This window comes from Leiobunum rupestre, chromosome 1 (assembly GCF_980474605.1).
Source record: "Leiobunum rupestre chromosome 1, qqLeiRupe1.1.hap1, whole genome shotgun sequence".
In the NCBI taxonomy this organism is placed as follows: Eukaryota; Metazoa; Arthropoda; class Arachnida; order Opiliones; family Sclerosomatidae; genus Leiobunum; species Leiobunum rupestre.
This window is the reverse complement of record NC_143384.1, coordinates 82,744,604-82,753,484: the sequence shown is the minus strand read 5'-3', so window position 1 is coordinate 82,753,484 and position 8,881 is coordinate 82,744,604.

Here is an 8,881-nt window from a genome sequence, read left to right as displayed (position 1 = left end):
TTAAATCTTTCAGACATTTCTTTCATTTACGTACAAAAATGCGAAGGTTATTGGCCCCTATGGACCGATTGTTTTTATTCATCAAATGTAATGTCCCTTATATTATATATAATATACGTTTGAATTACACGCGCTCTTAAAAAATAACGCGAGATACCACGAGCGCGTGTTGAGATATTATGTAGAAGCTTGGAGGAATAAAACAAGTAAACAGCAGAGGTGGGCAAACATTGTGAGCGTTAATTTTCGAAAATCCTCTCGAAACGAGTGAGCACTTCAAATACGTGGGTCGAGAAATTGTGCCAGCTCAGGGTGATCGCCGATTAGTTCGCTCAGTCAGTGATTTTTCACGACGTGGTGAGCGAGATCGGCCGATCGAGGCGCTAGCCTGCTCAATTTTAAGCGCCGCTTCCCCTAGCGGCGGGATAATTCGTTCACTAGAAAGCGCTGACGGCGGGCTGAGTGAGATCGCGCCGAGAGAAGCGCTAGTTTTTTAACATCGGAATTTCTCATCCCACTGAACGACGGGGTAGACTGTTTCCCGGAATTCGCTCAAAGCGCTGTGAGAAAAAAGTTTCATTTCTTATAAATTATTTCATAAAAAAGTACATTGAATAAAAAAAATCGACAATAAAATATTATTTGTATATTTTTTTCTTACCGTGCTGTGAGCGAATTCCGAAAGAAAGACTATACCGTCGCTCAGTGGGTTGAGAAATTGCAATGGTAAAAAACTACCGCTTCTCTCGGCGCGATCTCACTCAGCCCGCCGTCAGCGCTTTCTAGTGAACGAATTATTTCGCCGCTGGAGGACGTGGCGCTTCAAATTGAGCAGGCTAGCGTGTCGATCAACCGATTTCGCTCAACGCACCCTGAACGATCAGTGACTGAGAGAATTTCACGGCGCTCGGCCTAAGCTGGTTCAGTTTAAGAGAGAGAAAATAGCATCGCCAGTATTGAGCACTAGCTTACTTGATCACTAAAATTAAAAAGGTCTGAGCGTTCATTTCAGAATTCGCTCACAATTTTTGCCCACCTCTGCTATACAGGAGTTGCCGAGCGATGCGAAATCGGTTTCGTCAGTGACCGTGAACTATCGCGAGACAGAGGGGTTCAAACGCAACTAGCGCCAACTGCATAGGGAATTTTGCAACTATTCTCATTTTATAGCATTGTTTTCACGTCGTCTGGTTTGTTTTGAAACATTTCTAAATTCTTTGCGCCTTTTTGCAAAATGACTCGTGTTTGTTGCTATAGCAAATGTCGTAGCGATACAAGAACTCGGAAAAAACCACATATGACAAATGTTAAGTTCTACACTTTGAATCTTCCCGTTAATTTAGAACCAGAAAAAAATTAGAAGGGGCTTGAGACAACATTCTGTTCAAGTATTTCTATTTGGGGAGCAATTATGGTCAGCGTCAACAATATTAATCTGTGGTTCTCTGCAAAAATAAAATGTTTTTAATTAGTATAAAACTGAAAGCACAATTTTAATAACAACCAGGCTATTTACATTTCAAGCAATTAGAACTAAGCTTCGGTTTCTGTTGAACTTTTGGGTTTTAAAAATGATTTCTTCTTGTTAAAATAATTGAGTAGCTACCAACTATTTTTCTATTTAAAACTAGTTCAACATTCGTCTATTCGCCGTTTAATTACTGAGGAACGAATTAAATCCTCAACAATTTTAGAAGTAATTTTATCCTTTTATTTTATCGAATAAAAAGGCACTACTAGTTCCTACGATCGAAACAAGATGGCACGGTCGGCGTTTTATATTTAAAAGCAAATTGTGGGCGGGACTTCGGGCTACTATGATTCCAGTTAGCCTTATAGGTATATTCCGGAGTTTTCTGTTAACCTAAATCTGCCTTTGTGGGCTCTACTCGAAAATTGATTTTGAAAGTTTCATAAAATAATGGGATAATGCCACTGAGTAGAGAAGTGACTGGGTGAAGTCATGAGGAAAATCATAATAATAAGTTTTAATTTTGTACCTTTATTTAATATAATTTTTTTAAATCAGTTTTATAAGCTTTTGTCAAAATGACTGTAAGCCTGTAAATTTATTTCCTATCTAAAAAATGCATATACTCCTTAAAATTGTTTCTTTTCATTGGTGAATAACAGTTTTTTTTACTTTGATTGATTAGATATTGAAATTTCTATTTATCGCGTAATAACTCGAAAGGATTTGTGTTTAATCGATTTCAAATGGTAGGCTACCTCAAATACCTTTTTATAAAATAAATTTAATATTTCCAGTGGGAGCTCCCTCTGTGCCACATATCCGAAATATCTTGAGCTGAAGACATGGCCCTTGTGCAATTTCAAACTTTTTCGAAAAGTATGAGGAAAAAATCGAAATTCTGAATCATCCAAGAGCGAAACGGAAGGCAGCTTGTTAAACAGATGAGCTTTATCCAATTTTCTTCTTACGGAATACCGCTCCTCCGAGGCCTTTAATATTTCTCTGTAATGTATTGAACGTCTCTGGAAAATCGATTTAATATTAAAAATTTTTGTCAGGAACAAAATACTCAAGCTAGTATTTGCGAGAGAAAAGACTACTGAAATTTCTGAGCTGTTCGCGGCACACATTTCTTTATCACCCCCGCGCAATTTGTTTTATACCAGTGAGTTGTGATAGGTTGAATGATATTATCTGCTACACAGAGATATTTTAAAGTACGATCTTTAAATATCACCAAAATAAAATGAGCGACGTCTGTGTCCGAAATCAGTGAAATTGATATTGAAATATAGAGTGCTCGTAATCCCGTGCCATTTGACGAAATTCGAAAATGTGGCGGTGGCTGTGTACCATGTGAAACTCTTATCCGTATCGCGCGATATGACTTATAACTGTCTCAGTAACATATCTCACTATTTGATTGGTCTCCCACGTCCGTAAGGGCGGTGGCGCACTGGGAGATGTTAGCTCCGTCCAAAGGGTCCTATCTCCAACCTCCGACTTCGGTCAGGTGTGGGCTGGATACTGGGCTTCGGCCCAGGCTAATGGAGAGGGGCCGGGCAACCTGGCCGCCTCGGCGGATTGAGTAGCCTGCTGTGGGGCTGCGGGCCTCCGTATGAGGGCACGGCGGACCCATCTCCCGGCCTTTTGGGCTCCCACCGGGATCTCCGGTGCCAGCTGTGCCGGGTTATGCGGGCTGCTGTGTGCCCGCCGTTCCCCTTTAGGAGCTCTCTCCAAATGGCTTGGCTCCCTGCCTTTGTAGGTGGGGTGTCGGCCGGAGTTGCCAGAGCATCCGTTCTCTATCCCACTGCTGTGTGCGAAGTGGCGGGCTGGTCGTCCCATTGTTGCACCTTCTGCTGGGTTGAGCGGCTTGCGTCGAGGGTGCGACCATCAGTAGTGGGGTTCTGCTACCCATGCTGGTTTTGTCACATGTCCGGGCTTGGGGACGCTGGCGTAGGGCATTCCGATGATAGGCCTCCGGTGGTGTGGTTCTTTTCTTACCGGTACACCGGGCTATAAATTCTGACAACATGGTCTCCCACGTCCGTAAGGGCGGTGGCGCACTGGGAGATGTTAGCTCCGTCCAAAGGGTCCTATCTCCAACCTCCGACTTCGGTCAGGTGTGGGCTGGATACTGGGCTTCGGCCCAGGCTAATGGAGAGGGGCCGGGCAACCTGGCCGCCTCGGCGGATTGAGTAGCCTGCTGTGGGGCTGCGGGCCTCCGTATGAGGGCACGACGGACCCATCTCCCGGCCTTTTGGGCTCCCACCGGGATCTCCGGTGCCAGCTGTGTCGGGTTATGCGGGCTGCTGTGTGCCCGCCGTTCCCCTTTAGGAGCTCTCTCCAAAGGGCTTGGCTCCCTGCTTTTGTGGGTGGGGTTGCTAGAGCATCCGTTCTCTATCCCACTGCTGTGTGCGAAGTGGCGGGCTGGTCGTCCCATTGTTGCACCTTCTGCTGGGTTGAGCGGTTTGCGTCGAAGGTGCGACCATCAGTGGTGGGGTTCTGCTATCCATGCTGGTTTTGTCACCTGTCCGGGTTTGTGGACGCTGGAGTAGGGCATTCTGATGATAGGCCTCCGGTGGTGTGGTTCTTTTCTTACCGGTACACCGGGCTATAAATTCTGACAACATGGTCTCCCACGTACACTTTTGGAGTTCATTAATTAACTCTTATTTAAGGCCTCGGCGAGCTATGGGGAAATTAAGTGAAGCTAAAGTCAGGAAGAAAACTTGTGGGATAAATAAAAAACTTTCAGTTCCCAATTTGCATTTTTAAGCACCTCTCAAACAAACCTGAGGCAACTGAAAATGGCAAAAATTCTTGTTCGCCGTACTGGAATAACATTACTTAATAAGCATTAGGTTAAGAAGAGCTACACAGCTTTGTTCTTACTGTCAATTCTAACGTTAAACATTAATGCATTACATAACGATGGTTAATTAACAGTAGATATAAACCTAAGAATGTCGATTTACTCAGTGCTAATATTTGTGGCGTAAATGAAATAACTGACGTCAAATTCGGTCGTGAGAGGCCCTGTTACAATTTTTGTTAAAAAACCTATCTTCTCCGAGTAACGCCTTACTTAACTTTCAAATCTTTACTTTGGAAATAAACGTTTTCGTATCGATGTTTTGGTTTGAAATGTTTTTTTCAGCCTAATTAACTATTTCTTAAGTAAAACCAACCAATGTTTTAATTAATTTATTAGTTATAAACCTTTGAAAACTTGAGACTTGGCCTTTTCTATTCAGTGCACACTCTTTTCCAAAGTCTATCCGTGAGTGATTTTACGAGGAAAAAAACTATTATTTCAAAAACAAGAATATCAATGAAAATATCGTTTTCCATCAAAAATCACAGTTTTCCTGACCAATTTTTGAGTACTGATACGAGCAAATTTAAAATATTGGACTTTTTAAAATATGAACGGTTATAAAATATCTACGAACGGTAAAAAGTTATACGATAGTTCAAAAGTTATCTATGAGAGCTAAAAAGTTATTTACGAGAGTTAAAAGTTATCTACGAACGTTAAAAAGTTATCTACGAACGTTAAAAAGTTATCTACGAACGTTAAAAAGTTCACTACGCGAGGTAAAACGTTATCTATGAACGGTAAAAAGTTATCTTTAATCGATGAAAAGTTCTCAATAAACGGAAAAACAGAGTTGATAAACAATGCGTAAGACGTTGATCCGGTAATTGTCTTGCACCTCTTATAACTCCAGGTTTTAGCAGTAGCATCGTTACCTTGATTGCTGGTTCAACTACATATTCCTACCGCCTTAAAAGAATTGATGCATACTTGGTTTTGTCACGACATTTTTGGTATGGGGTTTGAAGAAATTGTTCAGTATCATTAAAAACATTTCAAATATTATTTTCATGACTAGAGTGGCGAATCACCGTGATTTCAGTTTGTGGGTATATTAGGATTATTTACATTTATCTCTGATCTTGAGCTCGAATTTGGATTTGCCTGAGATGCAGGATTGGTTTTTTGCCAAGGCTTCCTAGATTTCTCGTACATAGATAAGGCAGATGATGGTGCGCTGGCCAGAAGCGTAGCTTTTCGGGGGAATTCTGCAGACTTTCCTAGGAAAGTTGTGACACGCCTTCTTTCTTTCAACTTTCTTCTGGAGATTTCATTGGGCGCGAAATCACATGTCGCATTACGTCCACAGGGACCGTACAAATTCGACCCCTTCGCTCCGATTGGTTGTCGTTACGTCATAGAATGACACCACGTGAGTGCGAGGCAATAATCGCCATCTATGCCACTCCGAAGGACCAAGTTCAGTTCAGTTCAGCAGCCAGATTCAGCGAGCCCGTGCTTAAGAGTTCTCATAGGCTGAAGTGGTCGTGACGTATGCCTATTGTAATTGGCTACAGAAAATTGAAGCGGGAAAGGTTTCCCCCGGGAATTTGCCGTTATCTCTGACGCTATTCCGAAAAAAAAGGACTTTTAGCTTGGAGGCGCCTTCTGTCTTTGAGCGCGAAAACTAACATCATGAAAATTCGAACGGAAGTGAGTTTATCAGAAGGTCACGGTCAACCGGAAAGAGTGCTGAAGGTCAACTTAAATTTCAAAATGGCGAGTGAAGCTGTGGAAAATGTCCCCCGATCGTGTGTGCTAGTGTGGTGTATTAATTTGTAAAAATGTCGATAAAAATTATATGTAAACCGTAATTTACACGATCTGGACGTTGAAAAATTAGGTATGGAGTGCAAATTTTTAAGAAGAAGGTATATTTGAAGGTTTCAGGTTACTGGAAGTCTTGCATTTGTGTATGCGTGTAACCCTTCCCTTATTTCAAACAAATTAAGATCCTTATTAGCGAGCCGAAGAGGTTTCATCTGCAAAAGTAAGATAAGTACACTTGTTATAAGGTTCAATTCTTAGACTAATTAAGTTCTTTTAGATATCGTTCATGACAATGTACTACTATATGGATAAGAATGGAATTTTCTCAATACACGAAAGCTGGTATGAACATTTTCATGTTGAGAACAATTTTTATTTTAACTTTTGTAATAATGATCTCAAAATTTAGAAGGTGTCTTGATGGTTTGTGATTGCCCAACAACTTCATTGTTGATTCTAACAAAACTTGATACGCTTCGAGACAGAAAATGTCACGTTATACATCGAGCTTAAGTATGATGTTCATCTTTTTCGTAACTCTATGTGAAAAAGTAACCAATTTTCTTCTTACAGGTTGGTCTCAGTATTTTCAAAGAGTGACCACTTCTCATCCTCCTTAGAAGATACATATTCCAACAATGACGGTAATCGACAAACTTGTTAAGAGCGGCTCTTCAAAAATAGATTTTCTTGTTTACAGCAATAAAGCAAGTAGAGGTGCAAACTTGCCAGTTCAGAGCTCTAAAAGTATCTACGATTCGTTCAACTGACGTGACTGTTGCAACTGGAATTCCTTGGGGCTACTTTAGGTATAATTGATATAAATGTTTCAATCTCCATTGACACTTCAATTGAATTTACCGAAAAGCTCTTTAGAGTAAGGAGTGTCAATAGCTCCCAGTCATATTTCATGGATGGTGAGGCTCAATTAACTGGAGATTCTTATGGCTTGTTCAATTGGTAAAATAGTATTAAGTATTGTTTGAATTTTCGCATTATGTCCAGAATGTGATTATAAAGCATTAAGATATAAGAAATGACCAGCTGAACTTTGTTTATTTACATAATCATCATATTTAATTATTTAATTAGAATATCCATTAAAAATAATATATATTGTTTTTATTCAACAAAGATCTAAAAAGTCAATTAGTATTTTAAAAATATATGAAGTGTATTTTTGAACTCAAACAAATGATTTTGCTTATTTTTTTTTCAAATACGGGATAGATGGCGTAGTTTCCTTGAAAGTTTTTATGATCCAAGAGTTACGTTTTTTAAAGCAATGTTCAGCTTTTAGTTTCTTAACGTTATTCATCGTAAAATATCAGTAACAAACTGAAAATATATATCGCTACCGATATAACAGCGGGAAAATTTATTATCGGGGTCAGATAAATGGGAATATATTTAACACCCTATTAATCACCTTTTCATAAATATGCTTTTCTCTTCGGTGACATAGTTAATAATTGTGTAAAATAATTTTGAAAGCATTAATTGATAATATCCTACGTCTAGAAGATTTATTTAAGTATGACACTACCTATTCATATGCGAACGTTTTACAAGAGATACGCTACAACAGGCTGCGTTACCAAAGATACATACTTATGCAATATTGTGAATTTTTTAAACCTAATTGCCAAAACATAGGAGGTTTTTGAAAAATTTTGCAGATTTAAGAATTTTCTACCAACATATATGTAAATTGGTTACGAAATGAACAAATTTACCATAGAATATTTCACCTCAACATAGTATTAAGGATTCAATTAAATGCTAGCCGATATCGTAATTTAACCTATACTGATTTTTAAAATTTACAATACTATTATAACCAATATATAAGTGATTTTTTCCGATATCAAGTTTAGTGGCGCCATCTGCCTTGTTTTTGATAAAATAATTTTGAAAATATCAGTATCAAAGACGTGAACCACTTATTGACAATAATCACGATATCAGTAGCCTATCAACTCCTAACATAATCAATTTGTTTTATTTTCAAAAGAAAATGCTGAATAAGTAGCCTCTCTTATCCATAGTTGTTATTATTTACTGCGGAGGATTTGATATTGACACGCAAAAAGTCAATAGTGTCAATTATGAATTGGCAGTTTGTAACTCTGCAAGAAAAAAGTCTGAAAATATGTCATAATTAATATAAGAAGATGAGGTCTTTTACCATCTCTTCTTAAAAGTCTTCCTCTTCCATAGAGAATGAGACCAGGCCATTGTATGAAACCCAAACCATCAAGCTACCTTCTACATTTTGGTACCATTATTACAAATGTTAAAATAAAAATACTTTTCAACATGAAAATGTTCATACCAGTTCTTCGTGTATTAATTAATTTCCATTCTTATCCGTACCGTTATTTTGTTTGCGCTTTAATATTATGTACAAACAAAAGCACACATTTTTGGAATCTAATCCCAGTACATTGTCACGAACGAGATCTAAAAGTACTTAATTAGTCTAAGAATTGAACCTTATAACAAGTGTACTTATCTTACTTTTGCAGATGAAACCTCTTCGGCTCGCTAAAAAGGATCTTAATTTGTTTGAGCCTTGAAACCGTAAAAGTTAATTGATAAAATAATAAATTGTAAACGATTAAGTGCTAAATAAGATCATTTAACTTCGATATGTTAGCGGGTATTTTGGTTGTGACTAATAACTAAAACTAATCTATTTAAAACAAATATATCCAACATTTTTTATATAAGAGTTAATTTTTCATATACATTTA